Here is a 27,476-nt window from a genome sequence, read left to right on the forward strand (position 1 = left end):
CCTGAAGTATATCTCTTAAAGTCCTGGGAAACTTCCCCTAACCGCAATTACCACACCATCAGCATACGAAACCACTTTTACGCCTTTTTCTTCCAGAGACAATAATATATTATCTAATGGCTATATTCCAAAGTAGAGGAGATAGTACAGGGTGGCTGATGAATATTGCTACAATGATGAATATTGCTACATTTTTTTTTCGGTGTATGGAATACATTTTTCTTTTATTCATGTTAAATTAAATTATTAAATTAATTATTAAATTATTATTAATTAAATTAATTAATTAATTAATTAAATTAATTATTAAATTATTATTATTAAATAGAAAAAAAGTTATTACATTTTTTTTTGGTAGCGGCTTTCATCAGCCACCCTGTACAACTCCATGAGGTGTTCCTCTGTTAACCCATCTTTATGAGATCCACAGATCCTATGCCTGCCGTAACGCATTTTTATACCCACCACCGAAGGATGGGGGTATATTCATTTTGTCATTCCGTTTGCAACACATCGAAATATCCATTTTCGACCGTATAAAGTATATCTATTCTTGATCAGGGTAAAATCTAAGACGATCTTAACATGTCCGCCCGTCTGTCTGTTGAAATCACGCTACAGTCTTTAAAAAATAGAGATATTGAGCTGAAATTTTTTTTAGATTCTTCCTGTGTTGTCCTAGGCCCTCCGACTTCTTCCGTCAATTTGGCTCAGATCGGTCCACATTTGGATATAGCTGCCATATAGACCGATCCTCCGATTTAGGGTCTTAGGCCCATAAAGGCCCCATTTATTATCCGATTTTGCTTCAATTTGGGGCAGTGTGTTGTGTTAGGCCCTTCAACATCATTCGTCAATTTGGCCCTGATCGGTCCAGATTTCGATATAGCTGCCATATGGACCGATCCTCCGATATAGGATCATAGGCCCGTAAAAGCCACATTTATCATCCGATTTGGCTAAAATTTGGGACAGTGAGTTGTCTTAGTTCTGTCGACATTTTTCCTTAAATTGGCTCTGATCGAATCTGATTTGGATGTGGCTGCCATATAGACCGATCCCTCGATTTATGGTTTTGGGCCCATGAAAGGCGCATTTATTGTCCGGTGTCGCCAAAATTAGGGACAGTGTGTTATGTTAAGCCCCTTGACATACTTCTGAAATTTGGCACAGATCGGTCCAAATTTGGATATAGCTGTCATATAGACCGATCCGCCGATTTAGGGTCCTAGACCCATAAATGCCACATTTATAATCCGATTTTGCTGAAATTTATGACAGTGAGTTGTGTTTAGCCCTTCGACATATTTTCTCAATTTGGTTTGGATCGAACCAGATTTAGATATAGCTGCCTTATAGACCGATCTTCCGATTTAGGGTCTACGGCCCATAAAAGCCACAATTATTATCCGATTTTGCTGAAATTTTGGACAGTGAGTTGTGTTTAGCCCTTCGACATGCTTCGTTAATTTAGCCTAGATAGGTCCAGATTTGGATATAGCTGCCATATAGACCGATCCTCCGATTTAGGGTCTTCGGCCCATAAAAGCCACATTTATTATCCGATTTAGCTAAAATTTGGGACAGTGAGTTGTGTTAGGCCCTTCGACATCCTTCGTCAATTTGGACCTGATCAATCCAGATTTGGATATAGCTGCCATATGGACCGATCCTCCCATATAGGGTCTGAGGCCCATAAAAGCCACATTTATCATCCGATTTAGCTAAAATTTGGGACAGTGAGTTATGTTAGACCCTTCGACATTCTCCGCCAATTTAGCTTAGATCGGTCCAGATTTGGATATAGCTGCCTTATAGACCGATCTTCCGATTTAGGGTCTACGGCCCATAAAAGCCACATTTATTATCCGATTTTGCTGAAATTTGGGACAGTGAGTTGTGTCTAGCCCTTCGACATGCTTCGTTAATTTAGCCTAGATAGGTCCAGATTTGGATATAGCTGCCATATAGACCGATCCTCCGATTTAGGGTCTTCGGCCCATAAAAGCCACATTTATTATCCGATTTTGCTGAAATTTGGGACAGTGAGTTGTGTTAGGCCCTTCGACATCCTTCGTCAATTTGGACCTGATCAATCCAGATTTGGATATAGCTGCCATATGGACCGATCCTCCGATATCGGGTCTTAGGGCCATAAAAGCCACATTTATTATCCGATTTTGCTGAAATTTGGGATAGTGAGTTCTTTTAGACTCTTGGATATAGCTGCCATATAGACCGTTCTCTCGATTTAATATTTTGGAACCATTAAAGGCGCATTTATTGTCCGATGTCGCCGCAATTTGGGACAAAGAGTTAAGTAAAGCCCCTCCACATATATCTGCAATTTGGTCTAGGTCGATCAAGATTTGCATATAGCTGCCATATAGACTAATATCTCGATTTAAAGTCTTGGCTCCGAAAAATAGGACGAAAATCGTTCGCCTTTTTGTGGTAGAGTTTTTCTGCTTTCGAAATGAAAATGACCTTTGTGTCCCTCCATGCCACAGGTTTAAAGGATATGCTGATTCATGCAGAGTATATCTCCCTAAGCCAGGGAATCAGTCTATCAGACACAGCTTCAGCTTGTAATTCCACCGTTGATACATCATCAGGGCCTGTAGACTTAAAGGATTCGAAATTTCTTATTGCCCAAAGGATTTTCGGCTCAGACACAATTTCCCCCATTACCTCCATCAAATGACAATCTCTTCAATACCAGTGATAACCTTTTCTGCCACTGCTTTGTCCGTTGGAGATTTTCCCGGGAAATATGTATCAACGAGTAGTTCTAGTGTTTCCTCACTAGACATTGTCCATACATTCTCTGACTTCTAAATATACCTCAACCTCTCGAGGACAGAATCTTCATTAGCCCAGAGACTTCGGATGTATACTCCACGGAGCTACAGAATTCTACCTGAGAGATGTTAAACTAACCATGATCTTGAATGAATCTTTGCTGGTTATCTTTTCCTTCGTTTCAAATGTTAAGTGTGACGTTTTTTGCTTCCCAAACCCTTCCTCTACATTCCTGAATCATTTCGCAACCTGATTTTTTTTCATAAGTGCAAAATAAATATTTGGTACAGAGCTGACCCCATTTCCCCCACTCCCCCCCACCCACCAACCACAATGTATGCTAAAAGATACAAATTTATGCATGCATGCCATATAGCTTTGGGCTTGTCAATTATTTATCTCGTAGAATGTTAATGAAGTGCTCTTAAAAGTTTTAATATCAACTTACGTTCACTTTAGCTTGTCGCGAGTAAGCATGTGTCTAGATGTGTGTGTGTGTGTATGCACGCCCGCCCGTATGTGTGTTTTTCATAAAGCCTTTTAAATAATGACAGATTTATCCACCTCACCGCTCACCGCCCAGGTGCTGCCATTTTGTCTTTGGTTTGCTTCCCTTGTTTAGTGAAAATTGCAAAAAGAATTTGGAAAAATGTATGTCGACCCAACCAACCCACCACTGCCATATGGGGAGGAGGCATATATTGTTGGATTTTAGTGTACCACTGTTGCTGGCCGTTGCCTGAAATGTTGCGTCCTTGTTTAAGATGCCAAATGTCGAAAGAGATATTCATTTGGTTGTGTTTATTGCTGTTTGGCCATTTTTGTGCCGCACTCGAGGCGATTTAGTCAAAAGGCGAATAATGAATATTCAATTTGCTCCGTAGTCATTATTTTGTACACATTGACATGGCGTTGAGAGCTAAAGTGACCTAATTAAGGGAGAGAGAAAACTTTAAGAAAAAAAGTTGTTGTTAAGGATGGTCCTTCTGCGACCATCGCTGTATCAGGTTTAGAAAGAACCAATGAGAGAAAATTCGAAAGACTAATCAGAAGAAGACTTGGGCAAGATAATTTGGATTGTCCAAGGATAGAAGACATTGACCTTGACATTGATCCTGGAAGCTTTTATGCGAACAACTTGATAGCGATAATAACACCGCCAAGAAGAAACCAGTAAGCAAGGGCAAAAGTCGGGCGGTGCCGACTGTATAATATCCTACACATACGCTATAAGTACAATGTGAGAGCTATATCCAATTTTGAATCAATTTTTATTAGACCTTGGCGGATGTTTTTATATGGGTTATTAAACAATCCGTAACAAATTTCGAGCAAATATGTGCAAACTGCTACAACTACTGTTGACAAATGACAACATTAATGCAAACAAGTAAAATCGTGCTAAGTTCGGCCGGGCCGAATTTTATATACCCTCCACCATGGATCGCATTTGTCGAGTTTTTTTCCGGCATCTCTTCTTAGGCAAAAAAAAGGATAAAAGAAAAGATTTGCCCTGCTATTAGAGCGATATCAAGATATGGTCCGGTTTGGACCACAATTAAATTATATGTTGGAGACCTGTGTAAAATTTCAGCCAATTCGTATAAGAATTGCGCCCTTTGGGGGCTCAAGAAGTAAAATACAGAGATCGATTCATATGGGTGCTGTATCGGGCTATAGACCGATTCAGACCATAAGAAACACGTATGTTGATGGTCATGAGAGAATCCGTCGTACAAAATTTCAGGCAAATCGGATAATAATTGCGACCTCTAAAGGCTCAAGAAGTCAAAATCCCAGATCGGTTTATATGACAGCTATATCAGGTTATGAACCGATTTGAACCATACTTAACACAGTTATTGGATATCATGGCAAAACACATGGTGCCAAAATTCATTCAAATCGGATAACAATTGCGCCCTCTAGAGGCTCAAGAATTCAAGACCCAAACGGTTTATATGGCAGCTATATCAGGTTATGGACCGATTTGAACCACACTTGGCACAATCATAACAAAACACGTCGTGCAAAAATTCATTCAAATCGTATAAGAAATGCGCCCTCTAGAGGCTCAAGAAGTCAAGACCCAACATCCGTTTATATGGCAGCTATATCAGGTTATGGACCGATTTGATCCATACTTGGCACAGTTGTTGGATATTATAACAAAACACGTCGTGCAAAATTTCATTCCAATCGGATAAGAATTGCGCCCTATAGAGGCTCAAGAAGTCAAGACCCCAGATCGGTTTATATGGCAGCAATATCAGGTTATGGACCGATATGGCCCATTTACAATACCAACCGACCTACACTAATAAAAAGTATTTGTGCAAAATTTCAAGCGGCTAGCTTTACTCCTTCGGAAGTTAGCGTGCTTTAGACAAACAGACTGGCGGAGGGACGGGCGAACGGATGGACAGACTGACGGACATACGGAGGGACATGTCTAGATCGACATAAAATATCACGCCGATCAAGAATATATATACTTTATGGGGTCTCAGATGAATATTTCGAGTAGTTACAGACAGAATAACGAAATTAGTATACCCCCCATCCTATGGTTGAGGGTATAAAATGAAAATTGTAAGTTAGGAATACCGTGCTACTTGCAAAATCCTTAATTGTTTTCAATACCACTCCCCAAATTTGGTTCATGTCTGGTATTGTGTCTCTACCTAAGTGCCGGTATCTGTTAGACGCGAAAGCCTGGCAATGACAACGGAAATGCTCCAACGTCTCATCATTTTCCCTGCATGCCCCACACATGCTATCACTTGCCGCACCGATTGTACATAAGTGAGCTCGTAGTCCTATGTGTCCCGTCATGATACCGAGAGCTATATTGACATCCTTCTTGCTACCTTTCAGTAATAGCCTCGTCTTCTCACGATCTGGATGCCCCCATAGGATTTTCGCCATCCTACCGTCCGTTTCGCTGTTCCACAATGTTGCATGCGCATTCGTCGCCCACTTCCTTAACTCGGACTGCGTCGACCCGAAAGGCTTCGGGTTAACCAAGTTTATTGACGGCAGTCCTCCGGCCTTCACCTTCAAATCGTTTGCCTTTTCATTTCCCCTTACTCTGTTATGGCCTGGCACCGGGATTTTACCATATTCAGAGAAGGCGTTAATCTCCTTCTTCTGATGCGGATTTCCCCATACTCAGAGAAAGCGTTAATCTCCTTTTTTGGATTTTAGGTATCCTGAGGATATTTTGATGAGCTTAAAATTTCAGCTTTTTGTCATAATTTGGGTCAATGGTATCTAAATTTAAACATAACTGCCTGCTATTTTGTTTTTTTATTTAAAAATTTCAAAAAATCCCCTATTATCCTAATCCTGACAATTGTAAACAAGGATTTACCATTCATGTATTCAGCCCACACATACACATGCCCTGTTGTTCCATATTCATATGCACACACTTGTATATGCATGTATGTGTTAGTGAATATGGAATGATTTGCACAGGCGAGAATAAATATTTCAAAATGACAACTAAAAAATTCTCATTTCTCTGCGTTTCAGCAAAACAATACGAAAAGAAGAACAATAAACAGAAAATTAGCCCCCTGTTTGCCCATATTTTTCACTGTCGTCATTCGGGGACCTGTCAATCGCCCTAATACAGCTGAATGGCTAAATTTTGTGTGTTGAATATTTTAAAATGCTGCCACTCGCCACTTTTTTTCTTTTGTCCTTCATGTTAAGACTCATGTGCCAATTCTTAAACACCCAACAAATTAAAAAAAAGGCCTTCAATGCGCTGAGGGAAATTTAAGGAAATTTCTAGCTTTCAAAACCAGAAATCTGTCTTTTAGGTGACATTTCGTGATGGCAAAATTTGATGTATGCGCTCTCTTTTATGTGCAGCAAAAGGTGTCAAAGAATTGGCGGCGAAATTGATTTGACAACATTTCCTTAAGACGTTAAAAGAGATTTTTTGGGGAAAGGAAAACGCAATGAGAATGGCGGCTCCAAAAAGATTTTGAATCGCTAATGTTGTGAGACAAACGGAAGTCTAAATAGGAAACGGAAAACCGTTAAATTAGGTTTAATTTCTTCTTCAAACACTATGGGACGCGTTTCGTCTTTGGTTAGAAGATTTTTCAAGGGCCCTACGTTGGTATATTGTGTTGAATCGTATTAATAGCTAAAACGCCTCTATGATACAACTACCACATTAACCACGCTCGACAACACTGTCTATTAGCTGTACTTTTCCCAATGCATGTATTTTTGTATAATGACAGACTTTTTTTCTGTGCCAATTACCCTTCTTCCGTAGCACACATGATTTTGTGCATCTGTTGGAAGTTGTATTAATGGCTGCGAACGCTAGATAACAGCAACGGCTCTCGCTGTTGCTCCGTGTGCCCAGGTTCGAATCCCTGCCGGGCTCTGCCGAGTTTTTTAATTTTTCAAGTTTTTTGCCTGTTAGGGCGAATATCATTAAATTTCACAATTTTTGTATGTTCTCCTTCGAGACGAGCTCAATGATCGGAGATTTCAAACGGAAAATAAAAGCCAAAGGTAGCAACACACACCAACCACTATAGGACGCGTTTCGTCTTCGGTTAGAAGATTTTTCAAGGTCCGCACGTTGGTATGTTGTATTTGAATGGTACTGATAGCGAAAACGCCTCTATGATACAATTAACACAATAACCACGCTCGACAACACTGTCTATTAGCTGTACTTTTCCCGATGCATGTATTTTTGTCCAATAATAGACTTTTTACACTTCTTCCGTAGAACACAAGATTTTGTGCATCTGTTGGAAGTTGTATTGATGGCTTCGAACGCTAGACAACGGCAACGGCTCTCGCTGTTGCTCCGTGTGTCCAGGTTCGAATCCCTGCCGGGCTCTGCCGAATTTTTTAAATTTTAAAGTTTTTTGCCTTCGATGCCAGAACGTGCACACTGGCGGTATGCATTGACATCGAGGGGGCTTTTAGCAATGTGCGGACCGACTCATAGATCCAATCCTTAGACCAGTCCCGGTTAGACACGGTCCTTAGAGACCGGATAAACCATATGCTAAGGAACAGGGGGATAAATTGTGTGTCCCATGGTATAAATACAAGGGAGAAAGTAGCACAGGGCACGCCAGGGGGGGGGGGCATTTTATCGCTACTCCTATGTGTGACCACCATAAATGACCTATTACGGATGCTGACTGAGGGGGGATTTGAACCCGTCTGCTACGCAAACGATGTTATAATACTTCTAAGGGGTAAGAATCCGAACCAGCTATGCAGAAGCGCTGAAAGGGTCTTGCGTATGGCATAAGACTGGGCTAGACTCAGAGGTCTTAATGTGAACCCAGAGAAGACTAAAATATGCCTGTTCACGAGGAAGACGAAGGTGGGCCCATTTAATGCACCACGTTTCCTCAATAAGACGATTTCGATATCTGACAAGGTCAAATACTAAGGTGTGATCTTAGATAGGACACTGAATTGGAAGTGTCACATTCAGCAGCGTACTGAGAAGGCTCTCAGATGTTGGGCACTATGTAGACGGGCCGTAGGCTCGAAATGGGGCCTAAATCCTAGGATAGTCCACTGGCTCTACAGGAGCGTGATTAGACAAATACTGACTTACATTTCAGTAGTTTGGTGGACTGCTATGGAGAAAAAGTGCAACATAAGGACCATACAACAGATTCAGAGAACATGTTGTCTTGGCATAGGGGGAGCGATGAGGACCATGACCATCCTATGGGTGACCACCATAAATGACCTATTACGGATACTGCTAAGGGGTAAGAATCCGAAACAGCTATGCAGAAGGGCCGAAAGGGTCTTACATATGACATATGACTGGGCCAGACCCAGAGGTCTCAATGTTAATCCAGAGAAGACTGAAGTATGCCTGTTCACGAGGAAGACGGAGGTGGTCCAATTTAATGCACCACGTTTCCTCAATAAGACGATTTAGATATCTGACAAAGTCAAATACTTCGGTATGGTCTTGTCGTAACGGACATCCCTTTCTATTTTGGTGGACTGCTATGGAGAAAAAGTGCAGCATAAGGACCATACAACAGGTTCAGAGAACATGTTGTCTTGCCATAGGCGGAGCGATGAGGACCACCCCCCCAGGGCACTGGAGACTATTCTAGATATCCGACTCATTGACATAGAGATTAGGTGTGAGGCAGCCACAGCAGCTATGAGACTTAAGGCGATGGGAGAATGGATTGAGGATGGGAGCAGCTCATTCCATCGCGAGATGAACCTTCAAGTCGGGTGTGAGGCACTGCTGCCATCGGCACAGTCTTGGATTGCCGGAACCCTTGTATTGCCATCTGGAAGACCATGTTACACGGATGGAACAAAGCTAGAGGACAGAGTGGGCCTGGGGGTTTACATTGAGAACCCAGGGACTGAGATCTGTTTGAGACTGTCTGACCATAATACCGTCCTGTAGGCGGAGATCCGAGCGATTACGGAATGCATGAAGTGGTTTGGTGCTAACGCGAGGACGTCGCGTATAAACAACTTAACCGACAGTAAAATTGCCATAAGGGCAATAACAACCAGGACGATAAGGTTACGAACAGTCTTGCAGTGTAAGAGGGAGATTAACGCCTTCTCTGAGGATGGCAAAATCCGCATCATTTAGGTGTCGGGCCATAATGGAGTGAGGGAAAATGAAAGGACAGGCGATTTTGCGTTGAAGGGCAGAGGACTGCCGTCTATAAATTTGGTTAACAAGAAGTCTTTCGGGTCGACGCAGTCCGAGTTAAGGAAGTGGGCAACGAATGCGCATGCAACATTGTGGAATAGCGAAACGGTCGGTAGGACGGCGAAAATCCTATGGGGGGATCCAGATCGTGAGAAGACGAAGATATTACGGAAAGGAAGCGAGGAGGAGGTCAGTATAGCTATTGGTATCATGACAAGAATCATAGGACCACGAGCTCGTTTGAGACCCCATAAAGTAAATATATTCTTGATCGTCGTGATATTTTATATCAATCTATCCATGTCCGTCCGTCTGTCGAAAGCACGCAAACTTTCGACGGAGTAAAGCTAGCTGCTTGGAATTTTGCACAAATACCTTTTAGTAGTGTAGGTCGGTTGGGATTGTAAATGGGCTGTATCGGTTCATGTTTTGACATAGCTGCCATATAAACCGATCGTGGGTCTTGACTTCTTGAGGCTCTAGAGGGCGCAATTCTTATCCGATTGGAATGAAATTTTGCACGACGTGTTTCGTATTGATATCCAACAATTGTGCCAAGTGTGGTTCGAATCGGTTCATAACCAGATATAGCTGCCATATAAACCGATCTTGGGTCTTGACTTCTTGAGCCTCTAGAGGGCGCAATTCATATCCGATTGAAATGAAATTTTGCGCGACGTGTTATGTTACGATATTCAACAACTGTGGCAGGTATGGTTCAAATCGATTCATAACCTGATATAGCTGCCATATAAACCGATCTTGGGTCTTGACTTCTTGAGCCTCTAGAGGGCGCACTTCTTATCCGATTGGAATGCGATTTTGCACGACGTGTTTTGTTACGATATTCAATAACTGTGCCAAGTATGGTTCAAATCGGTTCATAACATGATATAGCTGCCATATCAACCGATCTTGGGTCTTGACAACTTGAGCCTCTAGAGGGCGCAATTCTTATCCGATTAGAATGAAATTTTTGCACGACGTGTTTTGTTATGATATCCAACAACTATGCCAAGTATGGTTCAAATCGGTTCATAATCTGATATAGCTGCCATATAAACCGATCTTGAGTCTTGACTTCTTGAGCCTCTAGAGGGCGCAATTGTTATTCGATTTGCCTGAAATTTTGTACGACGGATCCTCTCATGACCATCAACATATGTGTTTATTATGGTTTGAATCGGTCTATTGCCTAATACAGCTCCCATTTAAATCGATATCTCTATTTTAAATCTTGTTTTGCCTAAGAAGAGATGCTGGGAAAAGAACTCGACAAATGCGATCCATGGTGGAGGGTATATAAGATTCGGCCCGGCGAACTTTGCACGCTTTTACTTGTTAGAGGTTACTTTATAGTTTTTAGAGAGCTTAACAAGCCGATTACTGGCATAGGTGTATGTCCTTAGTGGCACTGGGCGGATTAATATCTGCATCCTCTTTTCAACCTAACCTAACCTGGGGCGAAGATCATTAAATTTTACAATTTTTGTTTGTTTCTCCTTAGAGACGAGCTCATTGATCGGAGATCGCTTCACACACAAACCACTATAGGACTTGTTTCCTTATTTGGCTACAATTACTTATCAGCCATATTAGGTGTGACGAATTCAAGGGCCATTCTTTGGTATGTTTTACATGTATCGAATTTATTGCGAAAACGCCTCTATGATACAAGTACCACATTAACCACACTTCCACTTCCACTTCCAAACTTCTCAATTGCTGAAAATCATCTGGCAAAAATAACATTCACACATAATGAAGGATTTGTCATAATCGCCCCATTTCTGTTTGTGATCTTAAATATCTCTCTCTCTCTCTCTCTCTCTTGTTGTCAACCATGTCTATTTCGACATTACCAAAAATCACAGATTCCAATAGGCATTTTTTAATATCCTCCCTCCATAAAATTCACAATAATCCAAGTACAGCCACATCTTTTAGTATCCTTCTTTTTGGACCAACTCAGCCTTTATTATTCTGTACAAAAAAATGTTCATTTTTTATGTGCTTTGCTGCTTCAACTCAAGAGAAACTCAACAACAACATCAACTCCCAGTTGTCGTATAAATACGCGATTACAATAAAATGTTATGACATCTACGACAGTTCTTGTGAGGTGAAGTGAAGCGCATCCAAGTGGAATAAATAAATCTGACAGATAGCAATGAAATCGCCATCACTCCGATGGTCTAAAGAGTGACACTCGATTGAAAGTGACATTTTTTTTTGTTCTATAGTTTATTACTCAAACAATTCGCCTGTATATTTAATTACACGATTCATGATTTCCATGAACTTCTATTGCATTGGCTCTGAATGTTTGTGTTTTGTTGAATGATTTAGCATCAATTAAAAGAATCACTGGTTTGTTTGCAGTTTAATTCGTTGAATGCAAATCGAACACGAAATGTAATTCATCGAACAAAAGACATGATACCAAAGTGTACAATGGAGTGGAGTGAAAAATTTTGAGTAAAATAATCTCCAAAGACAAGACTTACATGAAAGAGCTTCTTAGAAGAAGTTTTAATTGTTTAATTTTCATAATCCTCTTTATTCGGTTTAATAACGCAAAAGATATGGCATCAAATTAAAAATGTACTAAAAATAAATATTTTACAGCATTTTTTTAAGGAGAAAGATTTTCGTCCTATTATTCTATAATCCTTTACACTGAAAACTCTAGAGAGGTTTATAGGAACAATACTTAGTGCAAAAATCCTTGGACAATTCAACTGAAACAGCCCTTCACGACTTAGTCGGCTACATCGAAGGCTCTCTTGCTGTCAAGGAATACACAATGGTAGCATTTCAGTAATAGCCTCATCTTCTCTAGACCTGGATCCCCCATAGCATTTGCGCCGTCCTACCGACCGTTTCGCTGTTCCACAATGTTGTAGCGCATTCGTCGCCCATTCGCTTAACTCGGACTGTGTCGACCCGTAAGACTTCGGGTTAACCAAGTTCATTGACGGCAGTCCTCTGCCCTTCAACGCCAAATCGTCTGCTTTTTCATTTCCCCTTACTCCGTTATGGCCCGGCACCGAAACGATGCGGATTTTACCATCCTCAGAGAAGGCGCTAATCTCCTTCTTACACTGCAAGACTGTTCGTGACCTTACCATCCTGGTTGTTATTGCCCTTATGGCAATTTTACTGTCCATAAAGATGTTCACACTCGACGTCCTCGCGATAGCACCACACCACGTCACGAATCCCGTTATCGCCCGGATCTCCGCCAGCAGGACCGTATTTTGGTCAGGCAGTCTAAAACAGATCTCAGTCTCTGGGTTCTCAATGAAAATCCCCTAGGCCCACTCTGTCCTCTGGCTTTGTTCCATCCGTGTAACATGATCTTCCAGATGCCTCGCATTCGACTTCATGGTTCATCTCAAGTATCCGATCGGAAACCTCTTCCCTTCCTTCCAGGTTTCCTATCGTCATCTCGATTGTACCGCGATGGTATGAGCTGCTCCCGAGACGGTCAAGAATATATACATTTTAAGGGGTCTTAGTCGGAATGACTAGATTAACATTTCCCCTTCCTATGGTGGTGGGTATAAAATTCAATTTGTGTTTGTCGGTTTGTTTGTTCCTTATTGACTCAAAAACGTCTGAACCGATTTTCTTAAAATTTTCACAGATGGTGCATAATGATCCCATGGTGAAAATGGGGTACTACATTTTTTGATATCTGAAGGGGGGCGTCCCCTCCATCTTATGCCAATCTACACAAACGCCATATATCGGAGATGGGTGGTGCGATTTAAGCGAAGTTTTTGTGTGCTCTTTGTTAGTAACCTAACACCAAAAATTTGGTATCCTAATATCGGATGGGGTACCTTGGGAGGCCGCCCCACCCCAAAACCCACAAAATATATTTATAGACCAATTACGACAATATGGGACTCAAATGAAAGGTGCTTGCGAGTAAAATACGAATCTGATATCCGAATGTGGGACTAAGGGTTTGGGGGACCACCCTAACCCCCAAAACACTCCTAAATCGGACATACTGATCGACCATAGCAATATGGGACTCAAATGAAATGTATTTGCGAGTAGAATACGAATCCGATATCGAAATGTGGGACCAAGTTTAGGGGGGTTCACCACTTCCCCAAACACCGTAGGTACGAAAGCAATACCGGATGGCCTGGGTGAAACATAAAATGATTAGTACCGTTTGGTACTAGCCTTATTACCGAACTGGTATTGGTTTTAATACCAATCTGTTATTGCTTTCAACACCAGACCGTTATTGGTTTCAACACCAGACTGTAATTGGTTTTAGTACCAAATCGTTATTGTTTTAAGTACCAAATCGTTATTGGTTTTAGTACCAAACCCCTAATGAACCAAACGAGAAGTGGTTTTCATATGTGTAGACCAACACAGCATTGTTTTCCACAAAAGAGACTATCATGTTTTTGTTTGGTATTAAATTGATACCAAATGGTATTAAACATCTTTGTCATTGACGTGAACAAAATATAATTTGTAGTAATCCCATTTTCACCGCTTTTGAGTATTTCAGCAGGTTTCTTCGCACTCAAATTGTATTGAAACATTTTGTTTATTTGTTTAACAAATATTTTATAATGGCGTGAATATTTTAGGTACAAAGCTCAACAACACTTCTGGCACGATGACAAGAATACACATGTGGCGCCGTCAATTCTTAATCGCCTTCTTTGTCTGGCATTGAATTGATACCAAATGGTATTAAAAATTTTTGCCAATGACGGGAACAAAATAATACCGTGCGGTATTGGAAAAGTACCGTCATTTTTCTGTCAGTGTATTAATTTATACACCGATTCGGATCATACTTCGCACTAATATTGAAAGTGAGAACTGAAGTCTTTCTGCACATTTCAGCGAAATCGAATGAAAATTGAGGTATCTAGGGTCTCAAGAAGTAAGTTTAAGATGTGTGCCAGAGCTAAATCAGAGATCTAAGAGGGAGGTACGGCACCAGCAAGACAAGGATCGGAACAAAATAAAGCCTCATAGCGATGTTAGAATAATATATGGCTATTCCCCCTAAACAACGGCCATATAGGTAAGGAAACTCATTGTAGCTACATTTAAAGAATTTTGGGGAGACGAGGAGGTAAACTTCAGTTAGGTACTAGCCATGGGGCTTATGTGACAATTTTAGAAAATCGGAACACTGACAATGATCCGGTTCATGCTGATAAATCCCCACCATTGTAAAGCTTCTTCGGCATATTTAAAGGTAATTTTGAGGGCTGGATGATTTGATGTTGTTTTTATCCAGACATTGTTTGTGCCATTGTGGGTTCCACCAACGTCATTTGTGAGTAAACTTTAGGCATCATCCTTAACAACATTCCCTGTCGTCTTAACCCACTTTGGCCATAATCATCCAGAAGATTCTGCCATTTGCCTTTAACCTTTCCAAATGTATTTGTTCCATTCCATAGTTATACTCTCCAATCTTCCATCTCCACCATGATACATTGAGATTTTCTATATGCCCAGCGTGTATCTTGTGTTGTCATTATAAAACAATTCAGTTGTTTAATTTGAAATATTCGATTAAAATGTGCACTTGTTCAGCTCAGCTCAACTCGAGCACATCGCAACAAAACACAACAACTCAATGACCATTTGCCAATTAAGTGGATGCTGATGAATGTTGGCATGGAAGAGAAAAATCTCATTATTGCCATATGGCCGATTTTTTTTTTGTGCGAAACTGCGCTGTGTAATAATCGTGAAAATAAAACATCCGGAAAAACTTCCGACAAGCATTTGTAATCTCATTATAGTCCGTTGGCCTGAATGGGTATTTGCTTTCTCAGTTATGCAAAAAGATGTTATTGCTCGGCGCTTGGGTGCCATAAAACAATCAAAAGGTGCTTTAATTTTGTCTCAGACATCATTCAAAGATGGGCGCCATTGAAATGTGATGCCATAAAGAGATTAAAAGTAATGGAAATTTTTTTCCACGAACAAAAAAAAAAAAAGGATTCTAAAGGATGGTTGATGAGACATTGTCTAAATTTTTGTGAAATACTTTTAACCTTTTTAAGCTTTTATTGAGGTTAGTAAAGGTTATGAGACTCGGGAGCTTTGAAAAGGGTAAATAGGTAACAAGTAAAAGCGTGCTAAGTTCGGCCGGGCCGAATCTTATATACCCTTCACCATGGATCGCATTTGTCGAGTTGTTTTCCCGGCATCTGTTCTTAGGCTAAAAAGGATATAAGAAAAGAGTTGCTCTGCTATTAAAACGATATCAAGATATGGTCTGGTTTGGACCACAATTAAATTATATGTTGGAGGCCTGTGTAAAATGTCTGCCAATTCGAATAAGAATGGCGCGCTTTGTGGGCTCAAGAAGTAAAATAGAGAGATCGATTTATATGGGAGCTGTATCGGGCTATATACCGATTCAGAACATAATAAACACGTTTGTTGATGGTCATGAGAGGATCCGTCGTACAAAATTTCAGGCATATCGGATAATAATTGCGACCTCTAGGGGTCAAGAAGTCAAGATCCCAGATCGGTTTATATGGCAGCTATATCAGGTTATGAACCGATTTGAACCTTATTTGACACAGTTGTTAAAAGTAAAAATAAAATACGTCATGCAAAATTTCAGCCAAATCGGATAGGAATTGCGGCCTCTAGAAGCTCAAGAAGTGAAATCCCCAGATCTGTTTATATGACAGCTATATCAGGTTATGGACCGATTTCAACCATACTTGGCACAGTTGTTGGGTATCATAACAGAACACGTCGTGCGAAATTCCATTCCAATCGGATAAGAATTGCACACTCTAGAGGCTCAAGAAATCAAGACCCATGATCGGTTTATATGGCAGCTATATCAGGTTATGGACCGATTTGAACCATACTTGGCACAGTTGTTGGATATCATAACAAAATACGTCGTGCAAAATTTCATTCTGATCGGATAAGAATTGCGCACGCTAGAGGCTCAAGAAGTCAAGACCCAAGATCGGTTTATATGGCAGCTATATCAGGTTATGAACTGATTTAAACCATACTTGGCACAGTTGTTGGATATCATAAGAAAACACGTCGTGTGAAATTTCATTCCAATCGGATAAGAATTGCGCACTCTAGAGGCTCAAGAAGTCAAGACCCAAGATCGGTTTATATGGCAGCTATATCAGGTTATGGACCGATTTGAACCATACTTGGCACAGTTGTTGGATATCATAAAAAAACACGTCGTGCAAAATTTCATTTCAATCGGATAAGAATTGCGCCCTCTAGAGGCTCAAGAAGTCAAGACCCAAGATCGGTTTATATGACAGCTATATCAGGTTATGGACCGATTTAAACCATTCTTAGCACAGTTGTTGGATATTATAAGAAACACGTCGTGCAAAACTTCATTCCAATCGGATAAGAATTGCGCACTCTAGAGGCTTAAGAAGTCAAGACCCTAGATCGGTTTATATGGCAGCTATATCAAAACATGGACCGATATGGCCCATTTACAATACCAACCGACCTACACTAATAAGAAGTATTTGTTCAAAATTTCAAGCGGCTAGCTTTACTCTTTCGGAAGTTAGCGTGCTTTCGACAGACTGACGGACGGACGGACGGGCGGACAGACGGACGGACATGGCTAGATCGACATAAAATGTCGCGACGATCAAGAATATATATACTTTATGGCGTCTCAGACGAATATTTCGAGTAGTTACAAACAGAATGACGAAATTAGTATACCCCCCATCTTATGGTGGAGGGTATAACAAGTAAAAACGAGCTATGCTCGGCCGAGGCGAATCATGGGTACCCACCACCATGGATTCTGCTAAAATTTACCCTAATCATACTGAAATCTATGGGTATGCCTCTAGCGACATGTAAGCTAAGTTTTCAGGACCAGGCCCGAAGGTCAACGAATGATAGATGGTCACAAAGAGGGGGCTGAAAGCATTCCCAAAACTATGTGGCCTAATCTTAGGAGCATATAACCAAATTTCAGCCAACTCAGAAGATAATGGAAGTTTTTGGTGGATCAAGAAGTCAAATCCGAGGATCGGCTTATATGGGGGCCATATCAGTTAATAGACAGATTTTTATCACACTCAGAACGGAAGTTGAAAGTCTTAATTCAAGACTTTCTTCCAAATTTCAGCCAAATCGGATGGAAATTGAGGCTTCTAGTGGCTCAAGAAGTCAAATCCGGGGATCGGTTTATAAGGGGGTCATATTCAATTCTGAACGGTACGGCCTAATAGCATTCCCCAAAGACCTTAATTGATAAGAAATATCGGTGGAAACTTTTCAGCGGATAACTTCATTCGCTTAAACACTGTCGTGATTTCGGTAGAGGGACGGACGAACGGACATGGCCAGATCGACTCAGAATGTCAAGTGGATCAAGAGTATTCTCAATAGGGTCTCAGATCAATATTTTGAGGAGTTAGAAGCGGAATGACTTAGATTAGTTTATTCCCCATTATCTACCGAGTTAACAATATTGTCGTGATTTAGGGGCTTAAGCCCTGTTCTTGTCGATTGGAACTCTGACGGTGGGCGTGTGCCTCTGCTTTTTGTGTGGCCTGCCATCCATCGGTACGACCTACAACGGCTAAAGGTTACCTTCTTGCATTGATAAAAGGTTACCTTCTCGCGTCGAGGAAAAGGAGGCTCTGGATAATGGATCATTGCCGAGCCCTCTTGCTTGAAAAACAGGGTGACAATACGTCACCCTCGAGCTGAAGGGATTTAAATGGAATCTTCCTCACTTTTGGAATCTTACCCGCTCCCTCCTGCTACAGATAGTAGCTATACTCAACTGTAAATGTGTCCCTTCATCGCACAGTGGGAGAAAATCTTAAAAAAACTAGCAAAAATATGGCGATTGGGAATGGGTAAAGATATCTCTTTGCATGGGTTAGAGCTGAGATGTTAGCGGGATCGTGTGCAAATCTTAAATTTCAAGGCCCTAGGGGCCCGGACAAGCCTTTTGGCAGGTCACCTCGGTATTTGGAAAATTTGTTGGGGCTGCCAAATCTTCGTTTGTGGTCACGAGAGGAAGCATCGAAGCGTTGAAAAGAAGTTGAGCTTGCTGGAACCACTCCCTCTCTGTGGACGATCGGGGGTGGCTGTCCGTGTCCTGACCGTGACGCTGTCGGAGAGCGCTGGCAAGAAGGCTACAACTCTGCCATCGTTGGTAGGATCGAAGAAAGCAGATTGCACTGGCTCGTCTGACAAAGAGCCCACCGTCCACTTAGATAGGACAATTGAGCTGAACCAGTTGTAGCAACACCATTAGAGGCTGGGTTAATTGAGGGGGAGTCTGGCGCTGAATGCGATACTTGATCTGAGACCTGCACACATGTATGTGGAGAGCGATGTGGCCTAATCTAGACTTGAAGAGGTCTGGCGCTTTGCTGTCAATGGCTAGAACAGACACCTCAGCCATTGTGTCCGTCATGACAGGTCACTCGGTCTAATCGGAAAACCTGCTGACACACTGAAGGTTGCCAGTAACGACTTTTGCAGAAGCTGTGAGGATATCGAAGAGGAAGAGACTATAGAACACTTTTTGTGTGTGTGTGTGTCCCTTACTGGAAGTCAGAAGGAGTTCGACTTTAGGTTCTTTCTTTCTTTTAGAACCTGTCTGATTAAGCGGAAGTGAACATTCGCAAGTTTTTGGGCTTTTTAAAGCGATCTGGATGGTTCAACGGTAGGAACTAGAAGGCATCTTCCTTCTTTTGTTCCTGTGGTATCACAATGGCAGACTGTCACTCAAACCTAACCTAACCTCTGTGAAGTGCGCGGCGTTGAAGCCTGCCCTCAGACTGAGGGAGTCAGGCATATGGCGCTCTTTGGATTTCGGGCATTCGTTTGTCCTGGGATAGGCTGCTGGCGGGGTATGACTGCGTGACATTGACGGCGCAATGAACTATGAATTGGACGGATCTTTCTTCAACGGCGACGCGGAGGTCTTCTTACCGAGAAGGGAGCTTTGGTCTGAGGGTGTCACGCCATTCTTGAGTCCCGCGGGCATTCGTTTGTTCTGCGAAGGCTGCTGGCCTTCCGGGCGGATCTTTCTGCGATGGCGACGTGGAGGTTGTCTTTTCGGGGAGGAAGCTTTTGTCTGGGGTGTCCCGCCATTCTTGGGTCCCTCGGGCATTCGTTTGTTCTGCAGAAGGCTGCTGGCTTGGGACGACTACGTGACAATGGTGGCGCGATGGACTATGAGCCGGGCAGATCTTGTTTTGATGGCGACGTGGAGGTTGTCTTTTCGGGGAGGAAGCTTTTGTCTGGGGTGTCCCGCCATTCTTGGGTCCCTCGGGCATTCGTTTATTCTGCGAAAGGCTGCTGGCTTGGGATGACTACGTGCCATTTACGGTTCGATGGACTATGAGCCGGGCAGATCTTGCTTTGATGGCGACGTGGAGGTTGTCTTTTCGGGGAGGAAGCTTTTGTCTGGGGTGTCCCGCCATTCTTGGGTCTCTCGGGCATTCGTTTATTCTGCGGAAGGCTACTAGAGTTGGACGACTACGTGACAATTGCGACGCAATGGACTATGAGCCGGGAAGATCTTGCTTTGAGGGCGACATGGAGGTTTTTGGGAAGGAACTATGGTCTCGGGGCTTCCAGCCATTCAAGGTTTCCTCTGTCTACACGGATGGCTCCAAGCTGACTGGGGGCACCGCGGCTGGGGTATTTGTTGAATTCCTAGGTATTAGGGAGTCAAATAGACTTCTAAATGGGTGCAGTGTCTTTCAGGGAGATTTTTTCACGATCCTCAGAGCCTGATGTTCTCGCCACGATTTGAACCCAGATGTTCAGCGTAATATATAGACATGCTTACCTCTGTTCTACGGTGGCCTCCGGCGGTCCTATCAGACCATCCTGATGTATGTGGGTATTCGGGCGGCGCTGAAGGCCCTGGATGCAGGCGGCTTAACGTCGAGGCTTGTGGGGAGTAACGATTCGGATGTCTGGGGGCTGGGGTCAGATTATGCTGGGTCTTGTGGTCAAGGTTCTCCGAAATGAGGACGTCCATTGTTCTTGATCTGGTAAAACGTAACCTTGGATTGTTGGTGGGAGTCCCGACCGACCACTGCAATGTCGGGTCACTAAAATGGCAATGGCTACGGGATGAAAATATCTGCTAGGTCTGTGGCCATAAAGAGGCGTTGGAGACGGTTAAGCATCTGTGGGGCACTGGCACAGCATATCCCAGCTTTTGTCACTGCAATGACAAGTCGCTGAAATGGCGATGGCCGCTGTAAGTGGACGATTTTCTGCAAGGTCTGTGGGCATGAGAAGGCGTTGGAGACGGTTGAGCATCTGCTGTGCCATTATCCCGCGATGACGTTGCGAAATCGTAGGATTATGGGTGAACACTTCTTCTCTTCACTCAGCTCTCTGCAGTCTCTCGAGCCCGAGTCATTTGAAATTTTTGTATGGGTCGGGGATGGCTGACAGGGTTGCCCTCTAGTCGATTAGACTTCTCCGGTCGCTATGCCGGCTTTTTTTGTGACTATTCATATTTTTCTAATGGCTTTCGTTTTTCGGTGTCTTTCAGGCCAAGGTTTTCGCTATCATTGGGGGCTGCTGTCAGATTGTGATGGGTTCCGGGTTGCGGGTAACGATGCGGCTGATGGGCTTTGAGAGAGCGACACCAATGGTGAATTCTCTTTTAGGTTGATTGTTTGGTGATGGTGGATTTCTATTATGAAGATGAGGGATTCCACGCTGACTCGCCATGGGCTGGCGTTGTAGGCTGCAGGGTTGCCAAGGCCTTGCAGCCGGGGTTCTCCAAAGCGAGGATGTCGATAGTTCTCGTGTTGGGATAGCGTGACCTTGGATTGTTGGTTAGAGTCCTGACCGGCCACTGCAATGTTTGGTCCCTGAAGTGGCAATGGCCACGGGATGAAAATATCTGCTAGGTCTGTGGGCATAAAGAGGCGTTGGAGGCTGTGCCATTGCCCCGAGATGATGTTTTGAAATCGTAGGATTATGGGTGAACACCTCTTCTGTACTGAGCTCCCTACAGTCTCTCGAGTCCGAGTCATTCGAAATTTGTGTATGGGTCTGGGATGGCTGACAGGGCTGCCCTCTAGTCGATTAGACTTCTCCGGTCGCTATGCCGGTTTTTTAGTTTCTATTCATATTTTTCTAGTGGCTTTCGTTTCCCAGTGTCTTTTAAGCAAAGGTTTTCTGCAAATCTTGGGAGCTGCTGTCAGATTGTGATGGGTTCCGGGTGGCGGGTAACGATGCGGCTGATGGGCGCTGGGAGAGCGAAACCGATCGTGTTTCCTCTTTTAGGTTGGCTATTTGGGGATGGTGGATTCCTACTATGACGATGATGGATTCCACGCTGACTCAGCGTGGGCTGACGTTGAAGGCTGCAGGGTTGCCAAGGCCCTGTGGCACGTGTTCTCCAGAACGATGATGTCGATTGTTCTCGAAATGGCGTAGCGTGACCTTGGATTGTTGGTTAGAGTCCTGACCGGCCACTGCAATGTTTGGTCGCTGAAGTGGCAATAGCCACGGGTTGAAAATATCTGCTAGGTCTGTGGGCATAAAGAGGCGCCGGAGGCGATTGAGCATCTGCTGTGCCATTGCCCCGCGATGACGTTGCGAAATCGAAGGATTATGGGTGAACACTCGAGCCTGAGTCATTCGAAATTTTTGTATGGGTCTAGCTGGCCTCTAGTCGGTGAGACTTCTCCGGTCGCTATGCCGGCTTTTTTGTGTCTATTCATATTTTTCTAGTGGCTTTCGTTTCTCAGTGTCCTTCAGGCAAAGGTTTTCGCGATCCTTGGGAGTTGCTGTTCAGATTGGTGGGATGGGTTCCGGGTGGCTGGTTACGATGCGGCTGATGGGCTCTGGGAGAGCGCCACCGATCGTATATCCTCTTTTAGAATGGCTGGTTGGGGATGGTGGATTCCTACTATGACGATGGTGGATTCCATGCTGACTCAGCGTGGGCTGGCGTTGTAGGCTGCAGGGTTGCCAAGGCCCTGTGGCAGGTGTTCTCCAGAACGAGGATGCCAATTGTTCTCGAAAGAGAAGTTGTACGAATATGGTTGAACACATTTGCTCTTCTGCTCTTTACACCCTGTCGGCTCCCGAGTAATTCTGGAATTCTTCAAGGGATTGGGATGGCTGACAGGGCGGCCCTCTAGTATTGTGAGACTTCTGCGGTTTTTTAGTTTCTATTCATATTTTTTTAATGGCTTTCGTTTCTCTCTTCCAGTTTTTCGGCCATATGCATTACATTATCTCTAATTTTCAAATGCCTTAAGGCAGCACACATGTTCTTAACCCAGGCGTTCAGCGCCTTAAGCGCACTTGGAAACCTTATGGAAACTTTATGGGCCTACGAAAATTTCATTATTGGTTAATTGAAGAAATACAATAAACTAAACATTGCCTAATCCCTTAACAATTTCGTTGTCTTCTTTTCAATTAGAGCTAATAACAAAACGATTGGTTGAAATGTAATTAAGAGAAACAAATGTTGCCCCCTTCCTTCCGGGGGAGGATTCTAAAACAAATTGAACCATTCAAATACAATGGCAGTGTGACATTGCCCCTTTATGGTCAAGCTAAATATTGGATAATTGCCAAAATGTGTTTTTTGGCAATTGGAATCTATTCAATAATCGGCTATAAATTTTGAACACCCATGCCATACAGCATGAGCTACATGGCTGAGACATGCAATGACTTACCCCAACACACAACCAATATAAAATACTTAACCACCCATTGAAACGCCCAGCCACGTTTCATTGGTTTTTGTGTTTTAGCAGTGAAAAGTTGTAACGGTAAAATTCAAATGACAACAGCAAACGTTTACGTTGATACACGAAACGTTGTTAATTTTGCAAATGACGTTGAAATATTATTCTAATTGGCAGAGGGTCCTCTCTTGCTGTGGCTGATACAGCCACACACACACACACACGAGTTCTCACCTCACTCACAAATGCCCCGACGTTATCAAACCAAATGTGATAGCCATACACCCACCGAACCCAACCTTCCAAAGGTTAGGCTTGAATGCGAAAAAGGTCATGTTAAGGCAAAAACCCATGCATAATAGCCGCACACAAACTTTAATGACTCTATGCCTATAGGTGTAGAAAACACCCATACTTACACATGTAATCGTGCAAACATGTACACATCATTGCCATCATCATAATCGTCATCGTTGGAGGCATCGGCGTCGGCGTCGGCATCGCCATCATTGTTGTCGCATTCGTGTTTGTTTGCTTATCATGGTGGTATCTATGACACACTCACACATAATAAATTCTCATCAACTCTTTTTCTCCTTTTCGGTGATGTGTAACATATGCCTGGTTGCCGCAGTCAACTGGATGCGTGAGTGAGATCCCAACTTATAGCCCCCCTACCCCCTAGCCCCTTACATGGCATACTTGGGGGTCTGGCAGCATTGCCGAAATTCAATGTTAGTTGTTGTTTTTCCTCATGGCATGTAAAAATGTATGACAAATTTGCGGCCATCTAAACCATAAGCATTTTGGGGGAGCTCAAAACCTTCTCCCTCCATCCATCCATCTGCTACTCACGAACGAACGAACGCATGGAGAGACCCTTCGAAACGCACATTTATGAATGTGAGGTGCGAGAATATTTTAATGAACTTTTTTTTTTTTGTTCTCACTTGTAATGACAAGGCATGTGTGTACGTGTGTTAATGCGTTAGTACGAGGGCTTTATTAAGACACTGCAAATAACTTATTTTTTGTTTTGATAAACATACGGTACTAAATTTAACAACATGATGGTATATTTAGTACCACGTGACTTGTATTAAACTACAAAGTAAGTAGGCGAAAGACAGACGAATCAGGTTAGAGGGATGCTTGGATGGGTCTCTATTGAGATTTGTGACATTGGCTTAAAGGCTTAATTCGGCGACGTGAGGAGATGAAGAATGACAAGATTTGTGCAATTAAAGAGATTTGAATAATGGATTTAAATTCGATTAAAATTGAATTTAATGAAATTAAAGGAAATGTAACGACTTGTAGAAGCTGTGAGGCCGTCGAGGAAGAAGATACCATAGAAAATCTGCTGTGTGTGTGTCCCGCACTGGCAGTAGGAAGGAGTTAAACTTTAGGTTATCTTTCTTTGACAATTTGTCTGATTTAGGGGATGTGAACCTTCCTAAGTTGTTTGGCTTTTCAAAGCGATCTGGATGGCGGACTGGCACTAAAACTTAACCTAACCTAAATCAGAGATTAGCACTGCCACGGTACCCTGTACCTTCTCGATAATACTGCGAAGGACACACTTGTCCAGAGCTTTGTGAGAATTAGCTGAATCAACGTCAAACCACTGTGAGCCTCCTCGCTCAAACCTATTTTTGACCTCAGAAATCAGACGTGGCAAAACTGAAATTCAAACCTAAGCCTGCCCTCTGTATCCATGGGAGAGAGCGTTCCGAGTCGTTGTCGATCAAAGCCTTCAGAATTATGCCGCCGTTTTCAGTACAGGGCTTTGTGGAAAGAACTTTCCACCTTTCTGTACATAGCCCAACGTTCACCATCTTTAACCAATTGAGGTTTGAAGTTCTATCATGCCTCAGGCATGGTTATCCCTCCTAATGCTGGCTATCCCTCCTAATGCTGGCGACATTTGTGAGGTACTATGCCATGTAAAAACTTCTCCTCAAAAGAGGTTTCGCACTGCGGCTAGCCGTTCGGACTCGGGTATAAAAAGGAGGCTCCCTACCATTGAGTTTAAACTTGAATCGGACTGTACTCATTGATGTGTAAAAAGTTTGCCCCTGTTCCTTAATGGAATGTTCATGGGCAAATTTGCATTTGCAAATGACAAAATGGACAGACCGTGGGAACTGCACTACTGCACATTATTGTGAACGTGTCCAGGGAAATAATGTGCAAATGTGTTAGTGTGCCCCCCAATGCAAATCTGCTCCGCTGAGCCTTCTTTTACTTTATATGAAACAAAATTATCCTTTGAATATTAATTTTCGGCAATTAAAGAGCTTTTAGTGAATTGCCATGCTACGAAAATGGTATATCGCTTGACTAACAGTACAACAATATAACTGCCTTTATCTGAATCCATATAATCTTCATTGGTCTATGAATTCGCTCGGAGGGTTTAGGGCCATTCTTAAAAGACTTCATTTGAGCCCGATATTCTCATGGGGATTTTGGTGGGAAGTGGGAAGGAACCCAGGGTTGTGGTTGGTGGGTTAAGGGTGTAGTGTGAAACCCAAAAACGTGGTTCCGAAAGTGAGTATCAATTTCGTGCTCTACTCCCAAATACCATTTATTTAAGCCCAATATTGCCATGGTCAGTAAATAAGTCCTGTTTGGGGGGTGTTTTGGGGAAGGGGTGGACCCCCAGAAACTTGGTCCCACATTTGGATATCAGATTCGTATTCTACTCGCAAATACCTTTCATTTGAGTCCCATATTGCCATGGTCGGTAAATTTGTCCGATTTAGGGGTGTTTTAGGGGTTGGGGTGGTCCCCCAAACACTTGGTCCAACAATTGGATATCAGATACGTTTTCTAATCTTAAATACCTTTCATTTGAGTCCCATATAGTCGCTATTGGTCTATATATAAATTTGGTAGGTTATAGGGGTGCGGCGGCCCCCCAGGTACCCCATCCAAAATTTGGATACCAAATTTTTGTTTACAGGTTACTGTAAGAGAGCACACAAAATTTCGCTTAAATCGCACCACCCATTTCCGAGATCTGGCGTTTATGAAAATTAGGGTAAGGGGGAGGGTCCGCTTCCCCTTCAGATATCAAAAAATGTAGTACCCTATTTTCACCACGGGTGAAAAATTTCAAAAAAATCGGTTCAGCCGCTTTTGAGTCTATAAGGGACACACAAACGAACAAACAAGCAAACTGACAAACAAACACAAATTGATTTTTATATCCTCCACCATAGGATGGGGGTATAATAATTTCGTCATTCTGTTTGTAACACCTCGAAATATGCGTCTAAGACCCCATAGAGAATATATACCGTGACATTTTAAGTCCAACTAGCCATGGCCGTCCGTCTGTGCGTCCGTCCGTCCGTCTGTCTGTAGAAAGCACGCTAACCTTTAAAGGAGTAGAGCTAGCGGCTTGAAATATTTCACTAATACTTCTTATTAGTGAAAGTCAGTTGGGATTGTAAATGGGCCATTTCGTTCCACGTTTTGATAAAGCTGTCATATAAACCAATCTTGGGTCTTGATTTCTTGAGCCTGTAGAGGGCGCAATTCATATCCAATTGGAATGAAATTTAGCACATAGTGTTTTTTTTATGATATCTAACAACTGCGTGAAGTATGGTTCAAATCGGTTCATAACCTGATATAGCTGCTATATAAACCGATATTGGATCTTGACTTCTTGAGCCTGTAGAGGGCGCAATTCTTATCCGATTGGAATGAAATTTTGCACGACGTGTTTTGTTATGATTTTCAACAACTGTGCCGAGTATGGTTCAAATCGGTTCATAACCTGATATAGCTGCTATATAAACCGATCTTGGATCTTGACTTCTTGAGCCTGTGGAGGGCGCAATTCTAATCCGATTTGAATGAAATTTTGCACGACGTGTTTTGTTATGATTTTCAATAACTGTGCCGAGTATGGTTGAAATCGGTCCATAACCTGATATACCTGCTATATAAACCGATTTTGGGTCTTGACTTCTTGAACCTCTGGACGGCGCAATTCCTATCCGATTTTAATGAAATTTTGCTCATTGTTGATATCACTTCCAAGAACCGTGCGAAGTATGGTTCAAATCGGTCCATAATCTGATATAGCTGCCATATAAACCGATCTTGGGTTTTGATTTCTTGAGCTTTTAGAAGGCGCAATTCCTATCCGATTTGGCTGTAATTTTGCACATGGTATTTTGGTATCACTTCCAACATTTATGGGAAGTATGGTCCAA

The 27,476-nt window shown here is 42.6% G+C and overlaps 1 protein-coding gene across 16 annotated transcripts in view; it reads left to right on the top strand.

The window, feature by feature from the left end:
* LOC106089068 (small conductance calcium-activated potassium channel protein) overlaps positions 1-27,476 on the top strand; it is a 965,076-nt gene that overhangs the window by 72,024 nt on the left and 865,576 nt on the right. The gene's annotated exons all lie outside the window — the stretch shown is intronic.

Source organism: Stomoxys calcitrans, chromosome 4 (genome assembly GCF_963082655.1).
Source record: "Stomoxys calcitrans chromosome 4, idStoCalc2.1, whole genome shotgun sequence".
Classification (NCBI taxonomy): domain Eukaryota; kingdom Metazoa; phylum Arthropoda; class Insecta; order Diptera; family Muscidae; genus Stomoxys; species Stomoxys calcitrans.